The sequence below is a fragment of the Ochotona princeps genome, chromosome 12, assembly GCF_030435755.1.
Source record: "Ochotona princeps isolate mOchPri1 chromosome 12, mOchPri1.hap1, whole genome shotgun sequence".
Classification (NCBI taxonomy): domain Eukaryota; kingdom Metazoa; phylum Chordata; class Mammalia; order Lagomorpha; family Ochotonidae; genus Ochotona; species Ochotona princeps.
The window spans coordinates 45,396,984-45,418,312 of NC_080843.1; the positions used below are offsets into that span (position 1 = coordinate 45,396,984).

Consider the following 21,329-nt stretch of genomic DNA (forward strand, 5'->3'; position numbering starts at 1 on the left):
AGCTGGAGCTTCTGGCCTTTATAGGAATACCCGACACAAAAGGGACCCATGGCTCAAGTAGTGACTGTAACCTTTTTTTTTTTGTCATACTGTATGACCTATTTTTTTTTTTTTAACAAATGCTATGTTAACATCCTTGGGTTAAAGCCAGGCATATTCTGTGGCTCACAGAAGACACCCTCCCCAATCACACCCCAGACCCATCTTTCTGTTTCAGTTTCATAGAATGTAACTGCTTGTTAAATGTCAGGGATATGTCCAGGCTTTCCTGATCTGCACCCAGAGATGGAAGGTCAGAGGAGAGGACTCCTTCAGGCCTCTAAGAGCTTTGGAGCAGGTGCACTTTGGAGATGATAGGCACTAAGGCTGGATGTAGCAGGTGCATGTTGGAGATGGTAGGCAACTAACACGAAGTTCAGCCCTGTTGGCAATTCTGGCCCTGCCACCCTTCCAGGCTGTTTGACCTTCACCTCTCTGTGACCCAGTTTCCACCATACTCGGGCTAATCCCTACATCACGCTGGGCAGATGAAATCAGGCAGCATGTGCACAGAACCTAGAATAGTCCCTGGGGTTAGATTCCTCAGAAAGCAGTAGCTGTCAGGATCTCCAGCGGCAAGGCCTCCCCACATTGGGTGCCCACAGAGTGTGGCCATGGTACAGGATGCAATGAATCACTTTTGTTTGCTCCATACTGACAAAAGAAGTCCCCTGGCTCTGGCTGGGTGCAAAGCAGCCAAAGCAGAATGAGCACTAAGAGCCCCCTTTGTCCCGGCAGCGGCCTCATTTGCTGGACACAATGCAGCCCCGGCAGTCCTGGAAGCCAGTGCCACTGTGACAAATCTGTTTGGGTTGGAGGAGCACCAGTTCTCTGCTGTGATGCGGCCAAGCTCCCATGCCGCCCGAGCGCAGCTGCAAAGCCATTCAGAGTGATCCAACCCCAGTGCAGGGTTCTGCAACTTCTGCCTGTGAATTTGGAGAATCAGCGATTCATTTTGATGACCTTGCTCACCTCTGCAGTGAGGTTTCCCAGTGGCCCCAGGCCTACCAGTGGGGAGGATGAAATCTGGAGAGGCTGCCTGGGTTCTAGGAGCAGAATTTTTAGAGTTGGGAGAGAGAGGCCACTGGCTTGCTTCCTTATCAGTGGATGCTCTTCCAAGCCTGTACAGGATTGTTATTGGCCAAGGGAGCTTCCACTTTCACTTTTGAAGATATGCTAGAGAAGAAAGAGCGGGATTTTTCATAGATTTTGATAGAGGGGTTCGTAGTGCAAACTGAAGACCAGAACAACTTGGAAGCTGATTTGCAGGGCACGGGTTCAAGCCTATTAGCATGCGAACAGACCTAGTACCGCTGTAGCGACCGGGATCACTTTGGGATCTGCCTGGGAAAATGTCACAGTCACAGCTATCCCTACCAGGTTGTCGGCATCTGCACTGTCCCACTTGGAGAGGAGTGAGCAACACACAACAACTTCACTGCAAGCTGTCTCAAAAGCAAAGATTTACTTATTTATTTGAAAGGCAGAGACAGATAATGAGGTTTTCTATCCTTTGGCTCATTTTCCAAAACCCCACGACAGCTAGTGAGAGATCTGGTCAAACCCAAAGCGCAGCCAATCTCCAGGGTCCCCCACATGGGTGACAGTATCCTGAATATTCGGGCCTCACTCAGCTGCCTCCCAAGAATGTTAGCAAGAAGCTGGATCAGAAGCACCAGAGTAACCAGAACTCCAACCTGGTTCTTTGCTATGGGATGGATACAAGCATCTTAGGCACTAACTTCACCCACTGCACTATAACATCCCCCCAAAAAGACAGCTATTAAAATATTTTCTTACTATTTTTACTTGTGATACAACACATATAATTGAAAACCTAGCACTTAGCCATTTTCGAATGCAGAGTTCAACGATGTTCAACACAGCAGTGATTTTGCCATCTCTAGAGCAAACTGGAGTCTTGGCTCAAACTGAAGCTCTTGACCCATTAACAGTCATTTCCCAGAACCCCTTCATCACTGCTTTCTTGCTCTGTGAATTTCAGCTCCCTCCAAGAAGTGTTAGCTTTTATGTTTTTGTGAAGACTGTTTTATTTCACTCAACGTGATGTCCTCAAGTGTCATGTCATCTCACTGTGGCATGTATCAGAACTTCATTCTTTTGTGTGGCTGAATAATGTAACTAGCTGTCTTTTAAAACTGTAATCCTGGACCTGGCACAATGACACAATGGCTCAATGGCTAAAACCTCGCCTTGCAAACAGTGGGATCCCAAATTGGCGTCAGTTCATGTCCCAGTTGTCCCACTTCCCTTCTAGCTCCTGGCTTACGGTCTGGAAAAGCAGTAAAAGATGGCTCAAAGCCTTAGGACCCTACACCCATTCGGGAGTCCCAGAAGAAGCTCCTAGTGCCTGGCTTTGAATCAGCTCAGCTCCGGCCACTGTGGCTACTTGGGGAGTGAATTGGCAGATAGAAGATCTCTGTCTCTTTCTCTCTGTAAAAAATAAATAATAAACTGTAATCCCATGAGGGATTCTTTGACAATGATCCAGAACAGGGCAGTCTGCCTCTTCAGTATTTCAGGAAGCCTACTGAGACCCAATGTTATTCTGTATTTCCATTCTCTGTGCTTGATGTGCCCCTACCCATGCTGCTAGTCAGCTCCTCAGTGAACTTCGGTCATGGCTATGCAGGGAGATCTGGGTCATGCCTGGCGTTTTGTACAGAGTTCTGGGGAGAACCAGGTCTCATATCAGGGAAGAACTCTGACCCTTGGTACAAATGAGGCCCTTGGCAAGTCACTTCCCCATTGTAAGGGAGACTGTGTCAGCTCTCCCAGGCTGAATGAACACTAAGTGGAGGACACACAGGAGTATCCTGAGTCTGAAAACGCAAGATCTGACATGCTAAAAATATCACACTTTCTGAGCATCAATACAACAAACCAAGTGGGAAATTTCACCCTATGAAACTTCATTTCCATTACAAAATTATTTAAAGCACTATGTAAACTTACCTTCAGGCTATGGATATAAAGTATATATGAAACAGAAATGAACTTTGTGTTTAGATTTGGATTTCTTACTCAAGATCTTATTATGTACATGCAACTGTTCCAACAGCCCACCCCCAGAAAGTCCAATGTTAGAACAATTCTAATCCCAAGCCTTTCTATGGGACACTCAATTTGTATTTTAAAGAATCAGGCTTGCTTGGTGTCTAATAAATTTTTAATAAATAGATGCTAAATCCTTTTTATAAAGATTCATTTATTTTATTGACAAGGCAGAGCTATAGAGAGAGGAGAGGCAAAGAGGGATCTTCCACCTGCTGCTTCACCCCCCAATGGCCACAATAGCCGGGATCTGAAGCCAGGAGCCAGAAGGTTCTTTAGTGTCTCTCATGTGGTTGCAGGGACCCAGTCACTTGGTCCATTCTTTGCTGCTTTCCCACACCATTATCAGACAACTTGATCAGGAGTGAAGTAGCTGGGTCTTGAATCAGCACACACATGAATGCCAGTGTCACAGGAGATTTACCCTGACATGCCACCATGCCAGGCCCAAATAGATGTTAAATCTTAATACAAAACAAATCAGAGATAAAATTCTTTAAGGTCATCACTGTGGCATGGGAAATTAAGCCTCTGCCTGTAGTGCTGGTATCCCGTATGGGTATTGGTTCGAGTCCCAGCTGTTCCACTTCCAATGCAACTCCCTGGTTTTGTGCCTGGGAAAGCAGTAGAAAATGGTCCAAGTCCAGGAGCCCCTGCACCGATGTGGGATATCCCAAAGAAGTGCCAGACTCTTGGCTTCAGACCAGCCCACTTCTGGCTATTGTAGCTATACAGGGAATGAACCAGTGATGCTTCATTCCCTATATAGCTGTCTTTCAAATAAAAATAGATATTTTTTTAAATGGAAGTGAAATTCCTCCTTTTATCAGGCATAAAACTCAAACAGAACAGCAGTTCCCCAACTTTTCACAGGTCAGGGACTGCTTTGAGAGTCACATGCTTAAATACACAACACAGCACTGAATTTCTGGAAGTTCTTGAGTCTTGTGACAGCCACACATGGACTTCAGGCTCAAGATCAAGGACCTGGGATCAAGAAGTCAGAAAAGAAAAAGCTCCTACAGATCATATTTTGCACAGTTTGAGCAAACAATAGACAGAGTCTTACATGGTGCTGAAGAGGCATTGTTACAAAGGGTTGCCACAATCCAATCAAGGTCACCACTTCATGGTATTCAGAAAGGTCCAAAGAACTTGGCATGGCATTTACTTTTCATTGTACTGAGTGCGGTGTACCAGTCTTAAGGTTTCTCATTCACTCACTGCCCTTTGAAAGCATTAATCTTCATTCATCCACATAGCTACGCAATATAAATACTTATTTGTATGGGTCTTGTGGTTGGCTTCATTCAATTTCTGCTTCCTCCTGTATGCATTCTCACTCAGGTAGTGGGGTGGGGCTGTCTGTTGCTGTCTCCCTGTGCCTCACAAACACAACCCTTTCAGTGAAGCCGTGACAATCCCTGTGGGAGTTGCTTTAAACTTGCAGATGCACCAGTCCCACAAGTTGTGGTATGTTCTCAGCTGATGGAAAGACACCCCATTTACAGTTATGTCTCAATGATAAGTTGACACGGCATGGACCTGGCTTTGTACTTATACAAACACATGCTTTTATTTATTTTTGAGCACAGTGACAAAGAGGAAGAGAGAGAGGAATCAGGGGAGAAAAAGAGATAGAGATGCTTCATCACCTGATATACTTTCTAAATGGTTGCAAAGGCCAAAGCTGAGCCAGGCTTAAGAAAGGAATCCAGAGCTCCAACTGAGTCCCTTACATAAGCAGCATGGGCCCCAAGCACTTGGGCCATCAACAGCTGCTTAACCAGATACATTAACAGGGAGCTGAATGAACAGCAGAGCACCCAGGAGATTGAGCTGGTGTTCTACTGTGGGCTACCAGCAGCATCACAAGGAGTGGGTTAGTCCACTGCTCCACAGTGGGAACTCCCATTGTGGTCTTATACTTTGGTCTTATGTTTTCAGGTGGAAAAAAATTAAGGGCTCAGATGACTAAACCCTAAAATTTTATTAGCATCTTCTCACTCTTGGAGTTCTCTATCTAAAAACAGGATCAGGGATCCAATGTAAGGAGTCATCCCACTGCCTGCCTCCCTGTGGCCCTGGACTGTGCCCCAGCCAGGCCCAGGCTTGGACATCTGTGAGCAGTTATACAAGTGTTGGTTGTTGTTCCAAGCCCTTCCCCTGGCACCATGCTGACTGTTGTTACAGATACCATTGCTCTACCCTGCATGCGGTGGCCTGTTATGCACATTTTACTGAATTTCAGTATTCCTTGTCACTGCGGTTGCTAGTGTAGCATGAAAGATTTATATGGTAACAAAAGCCTCTTGTGTAAGCAGGTAGGGGAAGAAACATATAGGCCGTCTAATCTTCTAATTGCCCAGGAACTGGCAGGTCTCCTCACTCCTCAATCATAGAGCCTTTGATTGAAGTCAAATAATCAATCTATTAAATCTGATATCATGCATTGGTTTGATTAGCCATGCTGTTATAAACTAGTTTAAAATGGCAGTAATCTGAAGAATCCAGAGAACGATAAGAAACAAGTTGGCTCACACAGTTAGAACAAATAACACAACTGGCTCAAAATAATGTGACGCCTTCCAAACCCAGAACCCTGGAAAAGACAGCATCGGCTTACAACTCATGTTTTTCCTCCAATAATCTCAATTCCAGCAAAGCCAAGTATGAGTGGCAAGAATAAACTCAGTCAGTATATCCTTGTTGTTTTGTTTTTGTTGTTTGAAAAGCATTCTTCTCCTAATTATGAAATGTGTCCTTTGTAGAAAGAGTTGGAAACAAAGACAGAAAGTTGCTTAAGACCTCATTTGCCAAACCTAACTATTCCAGTCATTTTAATGCATGCCTTTCTTCTTTTGCACTGACATAACCATAAAATGAATTTTAATAAAAATTACACACTTGTGGTCAAAGTCTTTTGGCCTACTGATCTACTGACATCATATTCTATCATAGGATAATTTCTATACCAGTAATGGCTTTCCCGTATTAGCTACCCAATGGCTGTGTACAATTCCATCATCTCAGCTTTATAATTCTGTTTATTCACAATGCATTCCTGAGATTAATAAGGCTCTGAAAGATATCTTTATATGAAAATCTTCAACTCCATTTCTGATTGTTCTAGCAATTTACCTCCTGTTGTTAACAAGTAAACCAAACTTAGGCAGTCTCAAGCTCACCATTCAATATTATATTTATTTAGGAGGAATCTTACCACTAAACAATAACAGAAAAGTGGGTTGCCAAAGAAAAAGAAGCAAAAATGACTGCTATAGCTCAGAAATATATAGAAAATTAAAGTTATTAATTGATGAAAGCTTTAAGGCCAGGGATGAACTGGATGAACTGTTTCCCATAATATCACATAGAGAAAATGAGCTATCTGTTGATACCAACAGAGATGCAAAGGAAGGTAATGAAAACACAACCTCAAATGAAATTCCCAACCATTCCAAAAGCTGGTACTATGGAGGAAAGTGACACAGTTAGAGAAGACCTAGGTATGTTGGCAAAACCAGTGTGCTACAAGCAGTACAGAGGGCCTAATCTGAATTAACATGGCCAAGATACGATTGTTAATGATATCAATCACATCGACTATATTTTTTCCTCTTCATTTTCTGCCTGCAGATATTTAAATAGGGACACAGTTTTACAAGGTTTGTCATGAAAAATGGCACTCTCCCCACTTACTTTATCCATCTTCTTCCCAGAGACAACTGCTTTCTTGCTGCTTGAAGTGGATTCTCCTGACATTGACTTCCATGACCTTAAATGGATTATTTCTAGACTTTGTGTGAAAGCAGATTGCTGAGACTACATCTTCCCTTGTTTAGGGGTAGACAGATATTCCACTTTGACTTTACATTGTGGCAGGTGAGAATTTCACTCCATTGCTATATCCATGAGCACACATAACATCCTCTCAACATATTTGAATGCATTATGTGTTAGATCAATACAATGATTTCATTACTAGAATAATGGTCTCTGATTATGTTTCTGTGCAATTTCATTCTTTCTGGGTATACTGTTTGCTTCATTTACCTGATTTTATGAGATGAGCCATTGAGTCAGGGTCAACTTCTTCACCAAGTTATCTAAAAATTATTTGGAGACATTCAGTGGCCTCAGTCGATTCTGATGCATCATCTCTGTCATACACAGCTTGGAGCTGTGTCTCTAATCCCATGATCCAGTTGCCTTTATGCCTTGCAAACAGTGCCTTAGCCTGTTTCACCATGTATGATCTGCTTCCTAAATCTCTAAGCTTCCTCTTTCAAGAAAGAATTCTTAAGAATGAAGCCTTTTGAGAAATGTTTTTATGCCACCCTCTTATTTGGCTGACATTTGACTGCATACTGAATCCTGGCCTAGAAATAACTACACCTCCAAATTGAGACGGCATTGATTCATTACTATGTAGATTTCAGAATTGTCAAGATACACAAAATGACTCAGATTTGTAATCCTTAATATGTAGTTTGATTTTCTAGCCTATAGATTTTCTCTTTTTAAACAGTTGGAAAGTTTATGATGTGGAGTTATTTTCACCATTGTTCCATCTGCTTCAGTTCTGTGAAAGAACTGAAAGAGATTTAATCTCTTCATTTTTCTAGTCTTATTTTTCCTCTTTCACCATACTTTTGCCTTTCTACTGTATCTTTTGGGCTATTTCCTTAGTTTTATCTTCTATTCCCTCTATTAAGTTTTCGTTTGCAGAGGCAGCCTTGAATTCCTAAAAGTTCTCTTCTACTTCCATTTTGGGTTTTTTTTAGTACTCTATTGTTTCATGGATGTTTTCTCTTTGAATATCAATTGTAAGTGTTCCTTTTTACTTTATTATTTTATTTTTTTAACATTGTTTATATAGTTGAAAGGGATACACACCCCTGTGGGTCTCAGATTAGGGTGGGGGAGAGTCAGGTATAAAGGAAGGTGGGACAAATGTTTCCTTTTTTTCTGTGTCCACAAGTGGGGAGAAGGGAAAAGGGCCACCCCTTGCTGTCAAAATACATCAGCACTGAGGGATAGGGGGACTGTCACTTGATGACACCTTAGAGACTCCAGTGTGGGGAAGTCTCCCAAGGGTGATACTTGAATGGTTTTGATAGTCATGCACTAGGGTTGAGAAAATCTTTCCAAGGTCTACTAGATGACCAAGTCTACCTTAGTACATTCACAGGCCCAGGAACATGTTGCAAAGCTCAGCCTGGAGAGTGGGCCAACCTGTTCTGCTTTCTATCCTCTGGTGAGGTACTTGACATTCTCTGCTGGCCAAATGAGCTGGCTGTCATGTCCTCTGCGTGCATCTGCATATACTGTCCACTGCACAGGCATCAGCAACTGAAAAGGCCCAGTCCCAAACATGCACTCCAAGGTCAAAGTACATTATCTTGTAATTTTCCCTGTGGCTGGGTTCTGAGTCCAGCCATCAAGTCAAGGAGTCCCCTAGAAATATTACCCGGAGTGACCTCAGAGTTGACTCTCATGTGCACCAGTTGGTGCAGGGTCAGGTTCATTTTGCCACCTGCACCCGCCAAAGCACATATCAGTTAATGCAGTTGTCTGATCCATTCTGTATCAGCCCCATCTCTCACACAAACCAATGGGTGCTCTGACCCAACCCATCCCAGCCCAATAAAGACCCAGTCTTCATGCACACCAGTGGGTACCACAGTCTAGTCATGATGATCCCCAATAACTACCACCAGGTCACTCCCAGCCACAATTTTTGCATCTGTCAGCATGTGCTATGACCTAGCCCAGTCTACCGCATCTGGCTCTCATACACAGCCATTGGCAGTGTAGTTCAGCTCAGCCTGACTCATTCCCAGACCCAGCCCACATGCATGCCAATGGATGTTAATACTTTGCCCAGCCTTGTCTGCTGCCAGCCCTGGTTTTTGTGCTCACCAGTAGGAGCTGCAGCCAGCAGAGTACTGCCTGTAGTTTTCCTATCAGGCCTGCTCCCAGTTCCTGGTCTTGTACCTGCCAGGGTACTGCAATCCAGATTGACAAGACTTGCACCCAGTTCTGGCACTTGCAAGTAGGTGCTATGGCCCAGCCCAGCTAAACTGTACCCATTCTGACTCTCATGTGCGCCAGCAGGTATGGCAGCCTAGCCCAACCTGGCCTGTTCCAAGTCCCAGCTCTCATGCTCCTCAGTGAAAGCAGCAGCCCAGCAATGGAGTCCCAGTGTTACCCTACCAAACCTACTCCTAGCCCTGGGTCTTCTGTGTGCCAGTGGGTGCTGTGCCCCAGTATGAGATGGCCTGCCCCTCGTCTTGGCATTAACCAGCAGGTGCTACAGCCTAGTTTAGTGCAGGCTACCTCTAGACCTGGCTCTCACACTCCCCAGTGGAAGCTGTAGCTTAGCAAGGGAGTCCCCAAGATTTTCCTACCAGGTCCATTCCCAGCACCAGATCCTGTGTGTGCAGGCAGGTACTTTAAACCAGCCTCGCATGGCCCATCCACAGTTCAGCTCCTGCTGGTAGATTATGCTGCCCAGCCCAGCCAGGCATAACCTACACCCTGGCCTGGCTCTTATATGTGCCAGCAGATGCTGCAGCACTGGCCTGGCATGGCCCACCCCCAGCCTCAGCTGTTGTGCTCCCCAGCAGGAGCTGCAGACTAGTGGGGAGTTCCCCAAGTTCCTCTACCATGCCCAGGATATCATGCATTCCAGAGAATACCATGGCCTTCCTTCACAGGGTCTGCCCTCAGTTTTAGCCTTTGCGGCCTGATCCAGCCTGGCCTCCTCTAAGTCCTGGTTCTTGTGAATGTCAGGTGGGTTCCAGTCAGGCGGGTTCCTGTCAGATGAGTTCCGTGGTCCAGCTTGCCCATCACTACTCCCAGCTCTCCACACAAATTGGCTGGCACTACAGTCACACAGAGACGAGCCCCTAATTACCCCTACATAATCTGCCCCAAGATCAGGTTCTCTTGCATTCTGGTGGGTCCTGCAATCCAGAATGACATGGTTTCCACCCTCTGCTCTGATACTCACAGATGGGACAGGACAGGAGCTGGGGCCTAGTCAAGCCAGTCCCAGCTTTTGCATGTATCAGAGGGCAGTGGTGGTGCTATTTAGCCCAGTCCAGGTCTATCACATGGGTGGTTGCCTTAGCCTGACATAGACATGCTCTCCAACTTCCCTCCTCTAAACCATTCAGTCTTAGTTCCCTCACCTACCTGCAAGTGCCGTGGCTGTGTCCATGGAATACCCCAGAAGTCATTCCTTCCTGTCAAATATGTCCTCTGATGCTCCCACTTCAAGATGTCCCCAGGTCCCCTTCCCTGGGCAATCTTCAGCCACCACAAACCTGGGGCCAGGGTGGGAAGTCCTGGCCCAGCATGCCCCACCATCCCCCTCATATATTTAGAAAAGAAAAATAGGCAGCTATGCTGGCACAATTAACCAGGTCCAGAATGCCTGCCAATTATTGTCTATTCTTCTCCTAACAGTCTAACACTTGCCTAGGCACAAGGCAACCCAGGCTCTTTCCTACAGCTGAGGTTAAGTGTTCTTACATATATGATCTCTGTTTCTTCCAAATTGCTTTCAGTTACTTGTTTGTTTTGGTTTCCATCTTTACTTTTAGGGTCTTATCTCAAATTTGTAGAGACCATTCTGTTCTGCACATATTTTAGAGTTCTCAGATTATGGGTAGGGGTGTGTTGGCAGCTCTCTGGGTGGACGGGTGGTGGTAGTGATGGTAAGGGATTCACAAAGGCTCTCTGATTCTGACAGCTGTGTGGGGATTTAACCACCAACATGTTGAATAAAAGGGCCAAGACCAAGACCACCAAGAAGTGGTGCACAACATCCAGTATATTTGTCATGTTTGACAAGTCATAGATTCAGGAGTTCAAAGAGACCTTTAACATGATTGATCAGAATCGAGATGGTTTCATTGACAAGCAGGATTTTCATGATATGCTTGCTTCACTAGGGAAAAATCCAACTGATGAGTATCTGGATGCCATGGGGAATGAGGCTCCTGGCTTCATCAGTTTCACCATGTTCCTCATCATGTGTGATGAGAAGCTGAACAACACAGACCCAGAAAATGTCATCAGAAATGCTTTTGCCTGCTTCAAGAAAGAAGTAATGGGCAACATTTGGGAGGATTACCTGTGAGAGCTGCTGACAACCGAAGTCTGATTAACAGATGAAGATGTAGATGAGCTCTATGGAGAAGTTCCTATTATGAAAAGGGAATTTCTATTACACTGAGTTCATGTGCATCCTTAAACATAGAGACAAGGGCAACTGAAAGAACTTCATACTCCAGCCAAATGTTCCTTGTTACCACTTTGGGGATTTCTGAGGTTTCTCTCCTACAGCCTATTGCACACCCTTAGCGTTACAGTTTTTGCCTTTCCTGTATTTATTCTCAGCCATTTGGGGCATGTTTCTTTATAATCAAACTGGAAATAGGACATTCTTTCATTTTCAGATTAGAAGATAGGGTAATTTTACTTACCAACCCTGCTCCCTGTAGTCTATACAGAATCAAACTTTTTTTTGATAGAAAGTTAGCCATTGAATTTTTTCTGAACATCATTAAACTTCACGATAAAATGAAATTTTAACAAAAGAACATGGGTGGGGCTTACTGGATGTGAGTTTCCGTAAAAAGTAATCTGACTGAACCCTTTTCTTAGGGAATCTCTGATACTAGTGCCTTTTGGATTTTGTTCCTGAACTGGTCAAATTCTCAGGAGAGATTATGTGATCTCTTGCATGAAGGTTTTAGACCTGGTTTTTAATTTTCTAAAAGCTCAGCGATGGAAGAGAACTAGAAATCAATATACCTGAGCCAAACACGGTATTCTAGTGGCTAAATCCTCGCTTTGCATCCTGCAGGATCCCATATGGGATCTGCTTCCCATTCAACTCCTGTCTGTGGTCTGGGAAAGCAGTAGAGGATGACCAAAGCCTTGAGACCCTGCACCTGCCTGGGATATCCAGAAGAAGCGCCTGGCTCCTGGCTTCAGATAGGCTCAGTTCCATCCATAGTGACCACCTGGGAAGTAAACCAGCAGATGGAAGCTTTTTCTCTGTCTCTCCTTCTCTGTGTATATCTACCTTGCCAATAAAAAAATAAAACATTGTAATAAAAAGAAATCAATACACCTATTTGCACAGTCTCCGTTGTCAACTTGCCTGTGTTTTGCCAATGCAGGCTTGTTTCTTACTCTCTCTAGAAACTAACAGTCATCTCCTGGAATGAGAGAGCAGACCTTGAACTATGCTGAACAGGAGCTGCCACCCACAAACTTAGCTCCTTCTAAAATCAATTCTTCATATTTCTAGTCTCACCTCCAAACCTATTCCCATAGATGCTTGTGTCATGGATTCTTGAGTCTCTGGGTGTCCTTGGTACAAAGGGATAGCCTGTCTGCTCTTCCTGTTAGCCAGGGTGCTGCTCCAAGGCAACCAAAGAAGTCAATATTCCTTCATCTGTTTATGAGTTTTAACCCATCTTATTTGCTTTTTTATCCCAAATCTTGGTGATGATCGCAGCTGTTGAGCATGATTCAGCCGTCCAGGTGCTCTGGATAATTGCACGGAAGACCTGTAGACAGACCTGCACTCTTTCATACCCTGTACTCAGCTAGGCTCTCCACCTTTAGTAATGGCTTTCACTTCTTAATTAAAGTAACCTACTTGGCTTCTGAACAGGTTTGAATATGTAATACTTGGCTTCCACCCTGTGTGCCTTACTCTCAGTGTAACCTTGTGATTTGCTGCGTGTATTTGTTTTCCATCCACCAAATAGATGGTGAAACCATTGGAGGCAGAAGCTCTCAGTAAATAAGCCTCATTAATATTTATTATTCTGTACTTCTTTACCGAGAACCAGTAAGGATTGCAACTCCTCCAAAAGAAAGGTTAGGGAAAATCCTAAGCAGAATTAAAGAACATGCCTTTCAGAACAAGGCAATAGCTGACTTTGTAAAGGCTTGGAACATGTTCCTTGTTCTTTCTGTGATATCTTTGAGCATTGTAGGAATGCAATACAACAGGCATAAGCTATTTTCTTAGGAACTGCAGAAGTTTACACTACAAAAGCACTTGGAATTGCTTCTGAACACCAAAGTATTTAAAGTCTCCAACATAATGACTTATTAATAAAGTTCTCTGCTGTTCATAAGTGAATGTTATTAACAAATCTCATTTAATCAGTCAATATAATCTGATTAACTGGAATAAAAGAGGTATTTAGATCCCCCAATAATTTGCTGAACTTAAACTATACAAAGGGAGTCTATCTTGTGAGTCAAGGTCAAAATATTTTTTGAACCTACATGTGAGAGGTATGACCCATGCAATGCCCATGGTGCTGTTGGCTTCTTGACTCATCCGTTCTCATTCCACTCATCAGCAGCCTCTCCAGGGCCCTGTCTGATCTGACTCCTGCTGACAGGAGAGCTCCAGGTCTTCTGTCTTCCACATTCTAATGTCACAGAACTGTGCAGCCTCCTCTGGGTGCCCTGAGGCTGTGATGAGAGGAGGGAGTACTGAAGCTCAGGAACAGCCACTACTTGAATCATGGGAGCAAAGAGGGCCAGCTACCCCTGGTATTCAGGATGACTTTGACGTCTCTGCAGAGGTTGGAATCTGCTGAGCACCACTTCCCATTCCACTCCAGCCATTACTTTGGGTATTCAAGCAGAGAGCCACTTTGCCAGTCTCAGCTCCAGATGTGAGCAACCATAGGGAACAGAGTCATGTAAAAAGGCCCCATTAATCTCATATTAACATGTTCAAAAACTCAAGTTCCTGGGCTATTTTCCATGCTCTACTTATCACACCCCTTGCTTTTCCAACTGAACACCTCTTTACTTCTGTCACCTGTAATGTGTAAAGCTGGGTCGGGCTCAGTGGGGAAGTGGACTGCTCGTGGCCCTCCTTCCCCAGGACCCTTTCTTTCAGTTCTTCAAAATTCAAAGCAAATCTTACTTTTGACACTCTGACACATTCGTCTATAGGAATTTTTGTTCCTGAACCCTAGCAGTAAACTTGAAAAAGTTTGTGAAAATGGGGATTAAAAGATATTTCTCCTCATGTACAAACTTCTGAAATGCACACATTGATTTTTATAACACACATGAACTCTCTGAAGACCCATTGTGTCTCAGTGAGTCAGTTATGAACACATAGTATGATTCACCTTCAGGATTAAAGAAAACAGATGAAGAGAAGTATGGGTCCAGCCCTCAGAGAACTTCAAATCTAGTGGGAAAAATATTGGTATAAATCAAGACAGCACAGCACAGAAGGTGCTCAAGTAGTTATGTGACAAAGTTGTGAAACAAAGTGATGGGAGAGAAATGGCCTGTAATGTTCAGAATTAAGTATGAGGAACATCTTCAGAGATGATAAATCTCCATGGATGGCAATTCAGGCAGGTCTACCTGAATAACCATTAACATTCAGCTTGCAATATTTTCATTTGCCTATGTCTAATCTCATGTTCTTTCCTCATGTTGCTGGTTTAGAAGCTCTACATCCTACACACATCACTTATTTGTACGTATTGCTTGGCTCCAACTAAGAATCTAGTCACCCCCTGGAACATGCCACTGTTTAGCCATATGAAGCTGTAACAGGAAGTGTGTGTGTGAGTGGCACTTAAAAGCAGAATTCAAGCGGGGATCAAGTCACAGCTACTTTCCCTCAGTCCTGCACTCCTGTGTCCACACCATCCTAGCAACCCTGAAAATCAATCCCTCACTTGGAAAAACTGCTCTTCAACAGCAGGTCCGAAAGCTTAGAAGAAACATCTACCCATTGGTTCTAATGCTCTGCTTCTGGGATGTGATATTTCTCACGAAGGCAAGTTTGCAATTGGTTATAAACCAGGCACCTCTTCAGAAAGCTCTGATCTTGAGAAAATTGTCAAGAGCATGCTCACAAAGGCTACCCATTTTCCCAGGCCTGAGTTGTTGCCTTTTGCTTGAGTAAGCATGTTAGAAACAACAACATAGACTTCCACATGCATCTATGAAGCCCCTTACACCTGGCATCCTGGCTGGGAGGTTCTCACAGTGCTGACTAATGCCTTGGGAAATTATGACAAATGCTTTCTGACCAGTGTAAGTAGTGAAGACCATGAGGACAGGAAAGACTTGAGTCTCTCCACCTTTTGATGAATGTGGTAAATGGTCACTGAGAATACCTGGAATGGAGCTGAGGCAGCCGAATATGAAGAGGAGCATGGAGCCCAAGCCCTGTTGGAGTGCTCAGCCTGCACACGGATGTCTGACAGGTAGGGACACCTAAGTTATCATGTGCCCTGTTGGCACCATCCTGGTCTAGTTTCAATCACCTGGTCAATTCCGACTATGTCACATTTGTAATGAAGAAGGGTTCTTTGCCATAAATCATTTCCCCAGAAATCCATCTGGGCAGCCCTGCAGCTCATTGTGAGCGTCAGGTTACAAATGTTCTAGACTATCCATGGACAAGAAAATGTTTAGCCCAAGCTATTTGCTTGTGATAATAACGACAGAAATACATTTTCCACATGCTTTGTAAACTGTGTATGTGCTGTGAGAGATATTACTTTTGATTGTGAAACTGAAACCAACTTAAACTAACTAGAGTGAATGAAGGAAGTTTACAACTCTGAAGTACAGATTAGTTCCTCGGCCTTTGTTACAGAAATAATTAGGGCTCAGTGAAAACTGGTTATGTTCTTTTAGCTAATAGGTAATGGAAGTAAGGGGCATGCCCATGATTGAAATCCCAACATACATTTGGTGAAATAGTGCATTTGACAAGCACCTGTAGCATACACTGCACAGATGCTAAAATTGCATGAGCCTCTGTCTCAAACAAGCCTCTGGGTACAAGGCATCTGGGCGAACAAGCAACACATACATTGCAGTAGTTCATTCCCATGCACCACAACTGCAAAGCAAACATTTTTAAAAACATACAGTTGATTTACTTAAAGACTAAGCTCCATCTGCTGATTCACTCCCCACCCCTGTCAGGGTTTGGCCAGTGTGAAGCCAGGAACCAAGAATTCTCTCCAAGTCTCCTTCACAGATGGCAGGAACTCAACTGCTTCATCCATCACCTGCTTCCTCCTGAGGGTTCTAGCAGAAAGCTAGATCAGAAGAGAAATCGGGCACTCTAGTATGGAATATGGACATCCCAAATGGCCATTTAAATGATACACCAAATATCCACTCTAGAAAACTCAAAATATTTTGGTGAGTAAGGTCAAAAATGAGGGAGGATAATTCCATACAGAATGTCCTTCCTGAAGCACGGAAGTGTAGTTGAAAAGAAAAAAATGTGTCTTGAGTTAGTTAAAATATGCTATAAACTGCTAAATACTAAAATGAAAATAGACACAAGACAGCTGAATAGTACCCTGTAGCCATTTTAAGGTGTATAGCAGCCGGTTCTGTATATAAACTAAAGTTGAAATGTCAATGAAGTAGTCACAGGATGTGGTTAAGAACTTACATTTTTTAGCATATTGGTTACTCAACACCATGCCAATTAATTCCATAATGTTATAAATTATTGTTGATGTTGTGTTGGGGCTTTTAATTGATGGGGATGATATTCTGCCAGCTCTACCTTCAGACCAGAGATGGTCTCCCCAAGAAACTGTTGAATTTATCTGGACAATAAGATGCTGGATTCTATGCTTGGTATATGTATGCTAACAAAGAATCTTGACTTAATTTGAACTGTAATACTGCAGCAAGGTGGAGGAATCCACCATGGGGCGGGGGGATGGTACCGGGAGGGGTTGGGGGAGGGGTTGGGGGATCCCAGAGCCTGTGAAACTGTGTCACATAATGCAACATAGTTAATAAAAATAAATAAATAAATAAATAAATAAATAAATAAAGGAATATAATCTGGACAGCAAAGCTGAACAAACAGCTTGGGTTAATGCTACTGAAACACCTGCACGTATGCTACTTCCACTTTATCCACAGTTTCTGCTCCTTCAGCTATCCATGGTCAACCTCAGCCTGAAAATATTACATGGAAAACTTCAGAAGTAGATAATGCATGCATTTTAATAACTTGTTATAGTGGATCATTATGATTATTTTCTTATTTGTTACTATCAGTGTCTTGCCATGGCTAACGTCTAGATCAATCTTTCTCATAGGCATGATGTATACATAGGAAAAAGAATGGTATTCACAGAGTTTGATACTAGTTTGTGTTTTCAGGTTTACACAGGATATATTGGAATATATTCAATGCAGATTAGGAGAGGGCTATTGTCTGTCATCAGGGTTTAGTCAAAATTGGTAGAACCCAAGCTGGCAGGCTAACAAAAACAAGTTTATAACCGAATTTGTTACAATGAAGTTGGGATTACTGAAAAGTTCATGAAATGGATGATGCCAGCACCCAATGGGCCAAAATTCAAAAGCAAGGGCACAGGTGAGTATGGGGTTCCCTGGATCCTCTCTCTTCGGAACAGGTTCCACAGAGAAAGATGGTCTGGGGGAGAGTTGGAAGCACATTGCCACCAGGAGACCCTGGGGCAAGGGGACAGAAGGTCTGCTCTGGCTGCTCCCTGCTGCCCTCCACTCGCTCACCAGCACACTGGCCAAACCCAGCCATGAGCTATTCCACAAGGGAGGCTTGCAAATGTAATTTCCAAGAGGAAAGGCTGGGTCACATCTGGGAGCCATTGGGCATCACGTCCAGAGCACAGAAGTGCTCCTTCTCTTCAGATAAAGTCCTCTAAAAATGGAGACTCCCACCTCACCCCACCCCCACAGCCATCCTCAGCTCCGTTACTTCGTGGTGCAAGTCCCTACCAGAGCAAGGTCTGTTGGCTTTGTCACCAGGACATTCACAGTGCACAAGTGCCCTAGGGCTGCTTTGAAAATGAGTGGGGAGTCGGGGGGGGGGGGGGGGGAGGCTGCATACCTGGACCTCTCCTAAGGAATGTCACAGAAGGTGGCTAGGAGAAGGCAGGGGGCGGGGCAGGGGGGCGGATGTGGCCAGGTAGCCTTCCAGGGGGAGCTGGGCTTCTGGTGAGGTTTTTGCCTGTTTGCCTGTAAAAAGCCTCCTCCAAGGCCCTGACTGCACATTGTTTATTTACATCCAAAGAAGTCAATATTGCAGGATGGAAATTGAAACCAGCAGGAAATGAGACAGCAAAATTGTGGGTGGCAAGGAAGATGATTTCGCAAGTGGGAGTTGAGACAGGATTCCCTGCTAAGAATAAGGAAGCTGAGTGTGGAGCAAGCCCTTTCCTCACTCAGTCGAGGACTTTGGGGCCCCTGTACCTCCCAGCTCTTGCTTGATCTTCCTTCAGTTGATGGGGCACCGAATGCTGTGTACCACATGCTTTCTGTTACTCTTGTCTCACTGTCACAACTCAGTGAGGCGGGCACCCTTGACATTCCTACTTATAAAAAATGAAGAAGCTGGGCCCACTGCGATGATGGCTCAATGGCTAAACCCTTGCCTTGCAATCACCAGGATCCCATATGGGCACCAGTTCATGTCCCGGCTGCTCTACCTCCCATGCAGCTCCCTGCTTGTGGCCTGGGAAAGCAGTAGAAGATGGCCCAAAGCCCCTGACTTTGGATCAGCTCACAGCTCCCACTGTTGCGACCATCTGGGAAATGAACCAGCAGATGAAAGATCTTTCTGTCTCTTTGTAAACCTGACCTGCCTTTCCAATAAAAACAAATAAATCTTTAAAGAAAAAATAGAAAAACCAAACTGGGCTTAAAAAAAAACACGAAGAACATGACACCAGGGGTGTTTCAAGCATTTCATGGACAATGCAGATAAAAGCTGATGCACAGGTGCTAGCATTGTGTTACATTTCGTAGGAGTGCTAATTCAAGTCTTGTGTCTCAGATGTTCCAGTTCCAGTTCCAGCCCAGCTCCCTGCCAAAGCACCTGGAAAAGCACTGGAAGATAGCCACTATCCCTCATGAGATAGACCTGGATGGAGTTCTGGGCTCATGGCTTTACTCAGGCCCAGCCCTGGCCACTGTGGCCATTTGGGGACTGAACTAGTGGACGGAAGATCTCTCTTGCCTGGCTCTCCCTCTCTTATTGTCCTTTAAATAACTAAATAAATAAGTCTTCAAAGAGGAAAAAGAGATGTCATGTGTTTTCTAAGAAGTTTTGAAGCTACCTCCTACTTATGGAGGTCATGTAATTTGCCCATAGTCATGCGGTCCAGCTCTTGCCCATTTTTAACTCTAAAACCAGACCCTGAACAACTGGGTCTCACTGCCTTTCCAAGAGAAGACTACTTCCTGTCTTCTTCATTTTAAAGGAAACTTTAGAACTTGTAAATTAATTTCATCTGTTGGCATAGAAATGCAGTGATTTAAAACAACACATATGGACTGTGTCCCGGTTTGGGGGTTCAGGAGCCCAGAGGCAGCTTAGCTGGTGTTGGGCTTGGCACCTGTCCCTGGCTGCAGGCCATGATTGGCACAAGGCTGTGGGCATCTGAAAGCTCCACATCACAGCATGGTATCCATTCCAAGTTGGTTCAGGTGCTTGTTAGCAGCCTGGGGCTCCTTTCAGGGGAGCGACCAAGGGCCTCAGTTCCTTGCTGGCTGTTGGCCAAAGGCCTCCTTCAGTGCCTTAGCCCAGCCCTGCTCCCGGTAGTTCCTCTACTCTCCCTAGCACAAGTGGCTCCCTGGGAGCAAGCAGACTATACAGTATGAAAGGACATTAAACCCGACAGTCAGCCTTCACCAGAAATCTCATCTCAGTAGGGGCAGCCATCCCTTTCCTGGAATTCTATTGCTTAGTAACCTGGGCTTACTAAGCCTGCACTCAAATTAAGACTAATGTGCCTGGGAAGGCAGTAGAAGAAGTGTCCCTATCACTCATGTAGTAGACCTGGATAAAGTTCTGGCTTCACTGAAGCCCAGTCCTGGCCACTGTGGCTATTTGCCAAGTGAACTAGTTGGGGGGAGTTGGGGAACTGTTACATCAGACCTTGATGGCAGGAGGTCTTCAGGAGCCACCCAGGAGGGTATGAGAACTGCCTATCAAAGCTGTAGGTGACTCCTGATCAGAACCCAAAAAGGATGTCAGGGTGAAATATCCTTGTGTTGCAACATTATCCCTGGTTCACAGGAACCAATGCAGTTATTTTTCAACAAAGATTGGACCACAATATTTTTAAAAGGCTATGTGAGTAAAGCTAGGGAGTTTCATCAAGCTGGGCAGGCTTGAGAGAGCCTTAGGCCTCTTGGAGAGTCTGAAACTCATTTGAGCTGAGTGATAGGATCTGTGCTAAGGTCCAGAGACTCAACAGATAAAACTCTCAGCTTCTGGCTTTGATTTGGTCCCACTCCAGCCACTTCAGACATTTGGGGAATGAACCAGTAGCTGGAACAACTGCCTTATCCTCTCTCTGTACAACATTTCCTTACAAATAAATAATAGGGGGGTCTTTTTAAAAATAAAATTCAACTTTTAAAAAGGAAGACCTGATCTGAAGTCAAATCTATTAGCCCAAGGACAGAGATGAAACCTAGCATGTGCTGAAGAGCTCTGTGGCCTAATGCCTACCTCTTATCCACTGCAAAGTTCCCCAAGGTAAAAGGGGAGGGAAAATTGAATCCTAGTATATGACAAGACCAAGGGCACTTGGCAAGGCCACCACTGAGTTTTTTCAACACCTCTCCGCTTCTCTTCTTCCTTTGTTTTTCACCTTCTTTGTTGTTGCTGTTATTGTTTCTGGCTATATTTATCTTTCCTTTCATACTTTTCTTCACCTTATGTATATTTTAGTTTAAAATGTTTTTAATTTTTTTGTTTAGCATGTAACACTTATACTTGTCTATTGAGTATACTGTGCAACATTTCAACACATACACAGTAGGAACTGATCCAATCAGGCAAGTAGTATTTTCTTAACTTTTTCTTTTAATATGTAGACTCTCAATGCCTCTCTGCCTGTTGTTAATGCAGAAGAATACCATACTTTCTTGTGAAGGACAATCACACTGCTGAGCTGTGGATATTGGAACCTGTGCCTTCCATCTGAAAATGTTTGGTGTCCAACTCCGCCTTTCTTCCTTCCCTCTTTACTTTTCAAACTAATTATCATCAGTGACTCTCTTCAGAGTGTGTTTTAAGTGATTAACTAGTAATAAATTATGATTACCATAAGCAATAAGTGATTCAATGATTTAAATACTTTTCCTGCAGGTTG

At 44.1% G+C, this 21,329-nt stretch overlaps 1 pseudogene; it reads left to right on the top strand.

The window, feature by feature from the left end:
• The first annotated feature begins 10,891 nt into the window (after window positions 1-10,891).
• Window positions 10,892-11,402, top strand: LOC101521917 (myosin regulatory light chain RLC-A-like; annotated as a pseudogene).
• Window positions 11,403-21,329: the final 9,927 nt, after the last annotated feature.